The sequence below is a fragment of the Capsicum annuum genome, chromosome 4, assembly GCF_002878395.1.
Source record: "Capsicum annuum cultivar UCD-10X-F1 chromosome 4, UCD10Xv1.1, whole genome shotgun sequence".
Taxonomy (NCBI): Eukaryota; Viridiplantae; Streptophyta; class Magnoliopsida; order Solanales; family Solanaceae; genus Capsicum; species Capsicum annuum.
Genome location: NC_061114.1, coordinates 177,662,321 through 177,674,705, shown reverse-complemented (window position 1 = coordinate 177,674,705; position 12,385 = coordinate 177,662,321).

Sequence of the window (12,385 nt, the reverse complement as noted above, 5' to 3'; positions counted from 1 at the left end):
CATCCCGAGGACAATATAAACGAGATTCATCCTACTTATGGGGTACAGACCCAGTATAGGGTCGTGCTTCTGATTCACCTCATAGAGTTCCATTGGTCCCCAGTGATTCTTTTTTCGCTAGTTACACTCCTACTCAGTCATCTCAAAGAGATATTACTAATGTCTAGTTCCACCATTCTATTCATTTATTAACCCAGTTGGTGATATCTCAGTCACATTAGTCGGGTCTATTATGAGTTCGTCTAAGGTTACTCGAGTTGGATAGTTTATGAGGTTTAATCCTCTGACATTTACTGACTCTAAGATTGAGGAGGATCTTTAAGGGTTCATAGATGAGATAAAGAAGATTTTCCATGTGAGGCATATTTCTGACTCTGAGGGTGTGGAGTCCACTGCATACCAGTTAAAAGATATGGAATATCAGTAGTATGAGGAGTGGGATTTGTCTAGGGGTGATGATGTAGAGTTGGCATTGTAGAATGATTTCTTTGGTGCTTTGTTTGATCAATTCTTTTCTCAGGAGTTGAGGGAGGCGAAATCTGAGGAGTTGGTAAATCTAAAATATGGCAAGATGACTGTGAAATAGAATGCCCTAAAATTTCATCAGTTGTCCCGCTATACTCCTGAGTCAGTGTCTAGCGTGAGGGCTACGATAAGAAAGTTTTCTTTGGGCTTGTCCAGGACACGGTGTTGGAGTGCAAGGCTACAATGTTGAACAATGTCATGGATATCTCAAAGCTTGTGGTGTATATGCAGTAGGTTGAAGAGGAAATAAAGCTACAAAATAAATTAGGGGAAAGACAAAGTAAGAAATTCAGGTACTCTGAGTAAGGTGGAGGCCAGCAGAATAGTGGTAGAGATGGCAGACAGTGGCCTAAAAAGAAGTGGGAAAATTCTGGTTCTTAGTCTATGGCTAGTGCTCTGTATCCTAAGTCATTAGGTGATAGTCAACTCCAGGCCGACAGCGGGTACAGGGTACAGGGTACCCAGTCTCAGGCTAGTACAACTCAGTCGGCCCTATCTTATCCTCCTTGTCACTTTTGTAGGTAGATGCATCATAGCGTGTGCGGTGAACAGGGGAATATATGTTTTAAGTGTGGACAAATTGGTCACATGCAGTAAGATTATCCTTCCAGGGTTGGTTCTGGGGCTAATAAAATTCTGGTTACCACGCCAGCAGCTCCTGCACCCAAGGGTGCAACTTCTGGGATCGACACTGCCAGAATCTATTGTATGCTCTCGCCACCCATCAGGGTTCTGAGGCATCCCCTGATGTTGTTACTGGTACGCTAAAACTTTTCTCTTGTGATGTGTATAATGTATTTGACCTCGGGTTTACCTTTCATATGTGACCCCTTATGTGGCTATTTATTTTGATTTTGGTCCTGAGTGTATTGCTGATCCCTTTTATATGTCTACCCCGGTAGGTGACTCTATTGTGGCTAGAAGAGTTTATAGGGTTTATGTGGTATCTATCTGTGGTAGGGAGATGTTAGCTTCATTCGTGATATACGTCTCCTGATTGTAGTTACCGAAGGCTAAGTTTTCAATTCCCAAATAAGTCGGTGATTGAGTGGGAGGTAGTTCCTTAGTTCCTAAGGAAAGGTTTATTTCTTATCATAGAACCCGAAAGTTGATTTTCAAGGGGTGTATTTATCACTTGGTCTGGGTTAAAGATTCTAACTCGAAGGGTCCTTCTCTACAATTTATTCCCATAGTTAATGAATTTCCTGAGATATTCCCTGATGATCTTCTTGGTGTCCCTCCCGATAGAAAAATTAACATTGGGATTGATCTTCTTTCGGATACCCATCCTATCTCTATCTCTCCTTATAAAATGGCTCCAGCTGAGTTGAAAAAACTCAAGGAGCAGTTGAAAGATCTTCGTGATAAGGGTTTTATTTGTCCTAGTGTTTCTCTATGGGGTGCTTCTTTGCTTTTCGTGCGTAACAAAGATGGTTCCCTTCAGACGTGTATATACTACCGCCACTTCAATAAGGTGACGGTGAAGAATAAATATCCTTTTCCTAGGAGTGATGACTTAGTTAACAAACTTTAGGGTGCTAGGTACTTTTCTAAGATTGATCTTCTATCGGGTTATTGACAGCTGAAGATTAGGGAGATGGATATCCCTAAGACTATTGTTCGTTCCCAGTATGGCCATTATGAGTTACTGGTTAGGTGTTTTGGTTTGATTAATGCCATGACGACATCTAAGGATCTTATGAATCAGGTTTTTCGTCAGTTTCTGGACTTCATCACTGTATTTATTGATGACACCTTGGTATATTCTAAGAGTACGGAAGATCATGCCGATCACCTCCGTGTAGTGTTGCAAACCCTTATGGATCAGCGGTTGTATTCTAAATTTTCTAAGTGTGAGTTTTGGTTGAATGTTGTTACTTTTTTGGATCATGTTATTTCTAGTGAGGGAATCATGTGTAATACCCCGAAGTTTCCTAACTAATTTCGTCCTAAGAATGTCAAGTATTAGTTTCTAAATTGAATGAAGTTTATTCCATGGGGAATTTTCCGGTTTTCAATTTTAGTTATGTGGGAAATTCAATAAGTTTTTCATCGATATAAGATTCGCCCAAATACGATAACCGGATAAGAAGTTATGACTATTTCAAGTCTCCGTCGTAAAATAGCGTCATATTAGTCAGTGGCGCACCGCGCCACAAGCAAAAATGGCAATTGTCAAATTCCAATAAAGCTCTGTGATGTTCTCGCGTCGCGCCGTCGTCCAATTTCCCAATTGTCAAATTCCAAAGACACGGCGTCATAGCACCGCATTGCGCCAGGGGTCTAGGTTGAGAAATTTTTACAAAAATTAAAAGACGCGGCCAGGGTTAAATGGGTCTTTTCCCATGATTTTAGTTTAGCCTTAAACACGAAATTTAACCCTACACAACCTAAGGATATTATTATTCACTCTATTTTTTCCAAATTGAGTTGCTCTCTCATAAGCCAAGAAACCCTAACTCTCAAATTCAAGGGTCAAATCACAAAAACTCTCTATCAATCCTTCCAAATTCATTAACTCAGGTAGGTCAAGTGTTGATTCATGGGCCCCTTTCACCCATGAAACTTAAGAATCTCTTTTTTCAAAGTTCAAGTATATGGATTTTTATGAATCCCATATTGGGTTTGCTTTTGTTCATGTTGATAATGACCAATTGAATTCTAATCCATGTTTGGTAATAAATTTTTTGTGGAATTAGTTATTATATAAGTAGATTCATGTGAACCCATGATTAAACCCTTGAATTGTGAAATTAGAATTGAATCATGATGTTTACTTGTTGTGCAATGTTGTCTACATATTATGTTCGTTATGTGCTTGATGAATTGCCTATATGAACTAATAAGAGAAGAAACTATGCCATGATTAGCTTATGTGCAAGTGTTTGATAAATTGTCCATGAGAATGGATTAGTGCCATGATATAGTATGCAATTATGTATTTCCCCATTCATGTACAAGTGATACACCTCAAATGTTCATTGAAATGTCTTAATGAATAAATTGTGAGTATATAGCCATTGTTGGGCTTTTAGGCTTGTGTCATGATTTACATATTATGCTATCGAATCCTGGGGGTATTTAATACTGAAAAATTTAGCTGTGTGACTAAAGCCTGTGTCATGTTTTCAGGATATACTCAGTCAAGCCATGTTCAGTAGAATTCAGTCAGTCATGTGACTCAGGAAAATTCAGTAAACTCAGTAATCCCAATAATCTCAAAAAGCTCAGTACTTCAATAATCTCAGTAGTATTCTGTCAGTAAATGGAACTCAATAAACTCAGTCTAGCTCAGTTCAGTTAATCATGTTCAGTGTCTATTCAAATAGGAGTAGGATTTAGCACCGAGTGAACCCAAGGATGAGGACACACACTAACAGTTGAGGGTGTGATCCTTAGAAGCAATCCTTGCATTCCAGAACTATGTAGCTAGCATAGGTTGAGACATCAACACTAGTAGATGAGGCGGATAAACATTGTCAGATGAGAGTCCCACCGTTTTCTTTTGGGGACACTGACAGATGAGGGTCACCCACAGTTTGTCTTTACCAGTGGCGCGGTATTGACACCCTTCTAACTGGGGTTATAAATTAGACCCCAACCTAGTTATATTACTTTATTTGGGGTGTGTCGGTTAGATGACTACTTCTCATAGTTACAGTTTCAGACTCAATCTCAGTAATAGGATTCAGATATTTCTTCAGAATTTTAGGACTATCAGATACAGTCAACTCAAAATAGTATAGAACTCTGTTAGTTTTATCAGAACCTAGACTGTCAGATAAATTTGCTCAGTATCAGTTATATCAGTTATCAGTGACTCATGTTATCAGTAATCAGACTCAGTAGTCAGTACCATCACAAATTTAGTCGCAGTCACTTATTCATGCATGTATTCTCACGTTTATGTTATTTAATCAATTAGCATTGTTCATGCATTTGAACCCTTTGCATTCAACCTACCTCACTTGCATACCAATACATTCAAACATACTAACGCATTTGTTCTATAGTGTTTTATACCATAGGTTCAGAAGAACGAGCTCCAGAGCATCAGTAGCATTCTAGTTTCTGCAATCAGGGTTAGCAGTGAGTCCTCATCCTTCGAGGATATGATCATTACTTTAGTTCTCCATTACTTAGTTTATTTTAGTAGTTGGAGTTAGTTGGGGACATGTCCCATCAACTCATTATTTAGACAGTTTAGAGGCTTTCAGACTATAGTGTTTTTAGACTAGATATTTTTAGATATTGTTTCAGTTTTGGTATTGTCATACCACATTATTCATAGATGGTTTTATCAGATGTTTATCAGTTTTGAACCTTATGGCCTTTCAGCCTTTATTTCTGTATTTATATAGTATATTATGTAGTGTTCAGGTACAGATATCAGTCATGGGTTAGCTTATGGTCCTTCAGGGTCATGAGCATTGTGTAGCATTCTGGGTACCAGATTTAGGGTGTTACATCATGATGGATCCACAAAAAGTTAAAGCAATTAAGAGGTGGCCTAGACCCATGACTCCAATCGATATTTAAAGTTTCTTGGGTTTAGCCGGGTATTATAGGAGGTTTATGGAGAGTTTTTCTTCTATTGCTGCCACATTGACTAAGTTGACTTAGAAGATGTAAAGTTCTTATGGTCGGATATTTGTAAGGGTAGTTTTGATAAGTTGGAGGATAAGTTGACTTCAGCTACGATTTTGACCCTACCCGAGGGTATTGATGGCTTTATTGTTTATCATGATGCATCCCATGTGGGAATGCATTGTGTGTTCATGCAACATGAAAAGGTAGTTGTGTATGCTTCTAGGCAACTAAAAGTGCATAAGAAAAATTATTCGACTTATGATTTAGAGTTGTTAGTTGTGGTTTTTGCTTTAAAGATTTGGTGTCATTATTTGTATAGAGTTTATGTCAATATCTATTCAGACCATAAGAGCTTATACTATGTGTTCACCCAGAAGGAGTTAAATCTCAGGTAATGGAGATGGCTTGAATTGCTTAAGGACTATGACATAAGTCTCCATTACCATCCAAGTAATGCTAACGGGCTGCTAATGCTCTTAACAGGTTGTCCATGGGAAGATTATCTTATGTTGATAAGGAGAAGCAAGGTTTGGTAGAGGATATTCACCATTTATCTAATCTTAGAGTTCGTCTCTTAGACTCTGAGGATGGTGGTATGATTGTACAAGAGGTGAAGTCATCTCTTAGTGTTGAAGTTAAGAAGAAACAGGTCTTGAACCCTATTTTGATGCAAATTAAAGATGATGTAGGTCACCAAAAGGTGATGGCTTTGGAGATCATGAAGTTGCATGGCTCTCCAGATTCCATTATATCTAATTGAGATACACAGTTTTCATCTCACTTTTGGCATTCATTCTAGAGAGGTTTGGGAACTAATGGTAAACCTTAGCACCATTTTCCACTCTCAGATGGTTGGACAAGCGGAGAAGACTATTCAGATATTGGAGGATATGCTAAGGTCTTGTTTGCTTGACTTTGGTGCTAGTTGGGATGATCATTTTTCTCTCATAGAATTTGCATATAATAATAGCTATCACTCTAGATTTGGGATTGATCCTTTTGAGGCTTTGTATGGTAGGAGGTGTTGGTCTCATATTGGGTGATTTGAGGTTGGTGAGAAAAGGTTGTACGGTCTCATCTTGGTTCACCAAACTATGGTGAAGGTGGAGGTGATTTAGGATAGGCTTAAAATCACCCAAAGTCGACAAAATTCCTATGTGTATATGAGGTATAGGGAGATGGAGTTCGACGTTGGTGATTGGGTATTCTTAAAAGTATCTTCCACAAAGGGAGTGATGCGATCTGGGAAGAAAGGAAAGCTTAGTCCCCCTTATGTTGGCCCATACTTGATTTTGAGGCTAGTGGCAAAGTGGATTATGAGTTGGAGTTTCCATTTAGTTTGGGTTCTATTCTCTGGTCTTCCATATTTTGATGTTGAAGAAGTACATGGAAGATCCTTCCTTGATTGTTTCTTTAGAGAGATGGTGTTTTGGATTCTTTATTTTATGATAAAATCCCAGTTGAAACTCTGGATAAGAAAGTCTGTCGTTTGAGGACTAAGAATGTGGTCTCGATGAAGGTTCTATAAAGAAAACATAAGGTCGAAGAAGCTACTTGGGAAATCGAAGAGGACATGAAATCCAAATATCCATTCTTGTTTCCCACTTTGGATAACCATAATTGAGGTATGTGTATTCCTTAACATCTTTGTTTTTTTGACTTTGTTAAAGAAAATTGTGATTTCCTTGATATCTATATTTTCTATCTTTATTAAAGGTAAGTATGGTTATGCTCTGTGTTAAATCATGCTAATGGATGCCTTGACCCATCATTCAAGAATGAATGTTCCTGGGGGGAGGGAGGGGGGAGAATATGATACCCCAGGTGTTGGCCACTGAAAAATTTTAAGTTTTAAGCTCACTGTCCTAACTCCGACTCACCCTACGAGTTGCAGGGTATCTTAATGGTTTGTAGGACCCAAATCATAAGGTATCCAGTAAGTTTTTCCTAATTCACTACCTTGGTGACGACTTGAGGTCACGAGTCGTAAAGACTCATTACGAGTCGTATAACCCCTTCCATCGCCAAACCAGTGTGATGCCCAAAGTATTCTACCTTGAGTACGACTGGACCCTATGAGTCGTAGGTCACAATATAAGTCGTACGATTTTTCTCGTAGCCATACCAGTGTGCACACCCTTGGTTATTGTCTAGACTATGACTACATGTTACGAGTTATAGGGTGACCCTACAAGTCGTAAAGTCACCTGTAGCGACTGAGCGATAATTTCAGTCTTTTTACTAAGGGCATTCTGGATATTTTTCTCTTTCCTTAAACATAACCCACGACCTTAATTAGGATCTCATTCTCATCCATAACACACTAAAAACATTCTCTTAAATTCTCTCAAATCCCTTAGGTAAGAACAAGCTAGGGTTTCTCATACTTGGCCTTCCAAAGCATCAATTGATGGTTAATGGTTATGGCATGGTAATGACCTTGCAAGTGTTGTTGGTATGACGATACCAGCAGGATGCCTTAATGGATGAATTGGTTTAATTTATGGAAATGTGCTAAATATTTTAATTGGGCTTAAAAGAGGGTTGTGTAGCTGGGCCGTGAAAGTGGAGGTCTCGAAGGACCAATACTGGAAACCGCAGTTGCCGACACGGGGGTCTAAATGATCGGGTAGTTCGAGCCCCACTTATTAAATAATTTGGTGGTTCGAGTTCCTCATGTTAAATAATTAGGTGCTTAAGTCACCTTTGACATATGTCGGAAGGTTCGAGTCCTCCATAATCCATGTGCGTATATGATTATTCTGTGGTTTATGCGACTACACACACTGAGGCCCTTTCAGCTAGGGGAGAGTTGGAACCGTGTAGCCCGTAGGTGGCTTATTATCACGGTTATGCTACACAACACAGGCTAAGGTTTTAAAGTTCATTCTAGGTCTTGTCCCCAACCCAGATATGTGATATATATATGCGTGTGTATGTATATATATATATATATATATATATATATATATATGTATTTACATGTACTGTGTGCATTGATTTGGAATAATTTTGGAACTGCTGATCATGATATTATTTTACCCCTTATCCCTGAGTTACATGTTAGCGCTCAACCTGCTAACCATCTTCAAACGTTGTATTCTCACACAATGTAGGCACCAAAATACTTTTATTTTTCTTGCGTAGGGATAGGTGATCATTGGATAGGCTTGTCAGTCGGCTTGAAGTGGTGAGCTTCCATATTTCAGAAGAATTCATCTCGTGTTTTGATTTCCTATTGTCATAAACTACTTCTTTGGTTTTGGCTATAGTCGGGGGCTTGTTCCTATGTAGATGGCTTTTGGTTATTAAAAGGCTTTTGGATTACTGTGGATTGGGTATTAGTTGTTGATACTCTTAGATTCTTTTGAGTTTTACCTTGCTATCTTGTTATATGTTCAAAATTCATCCACAGACAGTGTATACTCTGTTCTGTTGACTAGGTAAAGGGGATGATCATGGGTCCACGATGGACTTGAGATATCCGTCACAGCCAGACCCTGGTTCGATTCGTGACAACCAGGTATGCAAATCATAACCAGAAAAATGAGGAAATTCTAGCTTAGAATATCTAGTAAAAAATTGGCCAGTACCTCCAGTTGCATTGCTAGTTCCATGGAATTCCTTATTCATTCTTTCAGTCTTCATACCTACTGGGCAACTTATGATAGTTGAAGATTTAGCTCTTCTTTAATCCTTATCTTTTTCCTTCGACACCAGGGATCCAAGGGTTTATTTGATCCTCAACAGCTCCTTATCAACTTGAATATTTCTCTCATAAATGCTCGGCATTTCCTCCATTAACTTCTGCAACTGATCTTGGATCAGAGAAAGCTTGCCTTTCATTTCTTCACTTTATTTATCTGGGTTTTTATCGTGAACTACCATGATTGTTTGAATTGAGAATCAGTGGCTCTGATACAATTGATGAAATAACAAGTAATTAAAGAGAAAATTGTTAATCTAGGAGTATAATACTCGAAGAAGATGAAACTGAACTCAGGGCTTTAGTTGAGAAATATCAAAGAAAAGAGAAACTGAATGATTATTACAAATGAATACATGAAGTATTTATAGTGCTCACTTAGCTAAGATCAGCTACACTTAGTAGCTTAACAATTTACTGTCTAACAACGAAGTAACTAACTCTTTTAGTAACTAATTCTGTAAACATATTAACTATTTTTCAAATTCTCTGCAATTGCTGCAACTGCTTCTTATTACATAATTACTCTTTTTTTCTCAGCATTATATCACAGTGGTGGTGGTTTGAAGATTATGAAAGAGGTGGGTCTTTTGAAGAAGAAAGAGTCGCGGGCGGGGGGTGGGGAAGGGGGAGGGGTGGGGTAGATATATTTTTTTAATTATATAAAATATATATTAGTGAAATTATCTTTTTAAATAATTTTTTATGTGGCTCTGACGTGGCACTAACATGATAATGACGTGGTGTGAGTATAATACACTCTCCATTGTAAGAGTGGTGTTACATTTTGGAATTGATATTTAATATACTTGAAAGTTGTTTAGGGGGTATTTAAATTCCTGTAAAGTTAAAGTGCTAAAGTAAGTTGTGAGGACAAGTTTATGAGGTTTTTATTCCTTTTTCTAATATTTAATCAAAGTTAACTATATTTTTAACCCATAATCACTAACTATAATAAATTTATATGATTTTAGTGTAAACACTCAATATGAGCAAGTATTATCTCTTTTAATATTTATGTGAATAAATACAAATTTAACAAAAAAATATTTAAGCTGACTTTTTTATATTAAAGATCTAGAAACTAATACAATTCATTTGATACTATTTAAAGAAAAAAATCTACTCAAACAAAATCATAAGTATATCCCCGTTCACTTTTATTTGTCACATTTCGCTTTATGAAAGTCAAGTTGACTAAACTTCAAAGCTAAATTGAAATAAATTAATTTAATATTTTAAATTTACATTTAGATGTTCAGAAACTAGGGCTGGATATATTTTGGCTCAAGTAAAAAAAAAACTAACTAAAATTTAATTTTGGTTTCAATTTTTCGGATAGGTTTTGATTTCAAATTTTAAAAATTCGATTAAACGATTCGGTTTTTGATTTTCCAAAAAAAAATCGGTTAAATTGAAAAATAAAAATTATATAAATAATATATTTATTTTATTATATATATATATATATATATATATATATATATATATATATATATATATATTCAGTATAAATATATAATAAGTATCTCAAACTTATGCATAATGCAGTTATATATTATGTTAAACTTATGGTTATTTCATTTCATTTCATACATGTTGCGTTATTTATATTTGGGCATGAAAAAAAATATTTTTCTAAAAAATCATTAATTTTAAAGGCTCACTACTTTAATCTTTAAAATCAAAATAAAAAATTAAAATTACCGAACCAAATTTGTAGAAATCTATCCAAATCAAATTTATTTAGTTTTGGTTACGGTTGTCATTTTTGTCAATTCAAAAATCAATAAATCAAACTGATATTAAACAGCCAAACCAAACAAACTGAATGCCCACCCCTATCGAAAACTATACGAAAAAATACAACTATAAGCTACAAGTTATTGACTCTCGTGAAGTGAAACATGACAAGTAAAAGTGAATGGATGGAGTATATTAAGCGGAAGAGTTAGAGAAATGATTCAATGCTCACTAATAGAATTGTGATATGTAACAACATAAATTATGATGGGATGGCTAGAGTCTCTATACCCTTCATAAAAAATATCGGGTTTGAGCCTTGATATAGGAAAAAAATCCATTAGAAGAGTAATATGTACCTTATATTGATGTCACGATCCTAGACTGCCCCTAGTCATAATACGGTGCTTAGAATCACAAGTGATTCCAAGCTAACTTATGTATTGGCATAATGCTTGAGCAAATGATTAAGATGTATACAAAAGATAAATTTGCTGAGCAGAAGTATAATCATGAGATAAGTTGTTTCAATATGTTACCGATCTAAAAGAATAGGGAACTAAAACTACATACAATGACTCTAACTAGCTATCTATGAAGCCTCTACTAATACTGACTATAGGTAGTCGGGACATGACCCCTAACTATCCCTAATCAATATATATGAATAAGAAAAACAACACACAAAAACTACAACTAACTTGAGTCCTCGAAATAAAAGAACTCATCACCTACTGGCTGAATGCCATGATCTGTCTAATTATAATCCTGAGAGTAAACACTTTAATCTACATCACATGAAAAATGTAGGCAGAAGAGGTATGCGATCAATACTTTGAAAAGTACTGAGTATGTGAGAGATCCACTAACTTGAAAATACTTAAATCATGCTTTAAAACTGAGGACATGTGTCATTTGCTGAACTATGCATTTAAAACATGTTTGTACATAAAAGCTTTTAGACGTAGTGAAATTTCTAAATCATGAGCTAAAATATTTCTGTAAACTAGGAAATGGTAGAAACGTGAATACTATATGCAATCTCAAGTTAAAGTTGAATATACTGTAAAACTATACTGAGGATCATGTATGAATATTGGGTTTGAAACTGTGGGATGTGAATTGATGCAATGACCAAGTATAAACATGTATAACAACTGAATAACTAAATACAAGGTCATGCATATTTGAACTGAAACATAAGTTGATCATAAACGGAGGACTGTGGAAGCTAACAATAACCGATATACCCTAATCTGAGCAAATCAGAATTCAGCCTATAACTCCAGTTGGAAGAGTACTAGTACTTTGCTAAGGGTTGGCTGGCGTGGATCTACTAAACTGATGTCCCGAAGGACTAGGGTGTCAGCCCTCAACTGGAGTGTAACCCCTCATAACCTATGGTGGCATCGTAATTCTGAAACTTAAGGACTTCTATCCTTAACTGACGGGTGAGCATTCATCCCTGCATTCAATTGGTGCTACGTATTATTCCCAACTGAATGACACTAAAAACTGATATATATGCTTAATACAGTAATATTCTTGAAAATAGCAACATATGCATAATCTAAAGTGCTCAAAATATGCCAATTGATACATAGATGAAATCCTAGGTATTGAGTGTTTATAACCCACCAGCTCTGACTAATGCACCTGAATATGATAATATTAAAAATTGATCATAATAGAGAAAAAAATTCATAACACGAGCTCAAAGTCATGAATTTACCAACATACTGAGGGTTCATAATTCTAAGTTTGTGAAAATACTAAAGTTCATGGGAAAACATAGTATGTCAATTAATATAGGTTGAAATC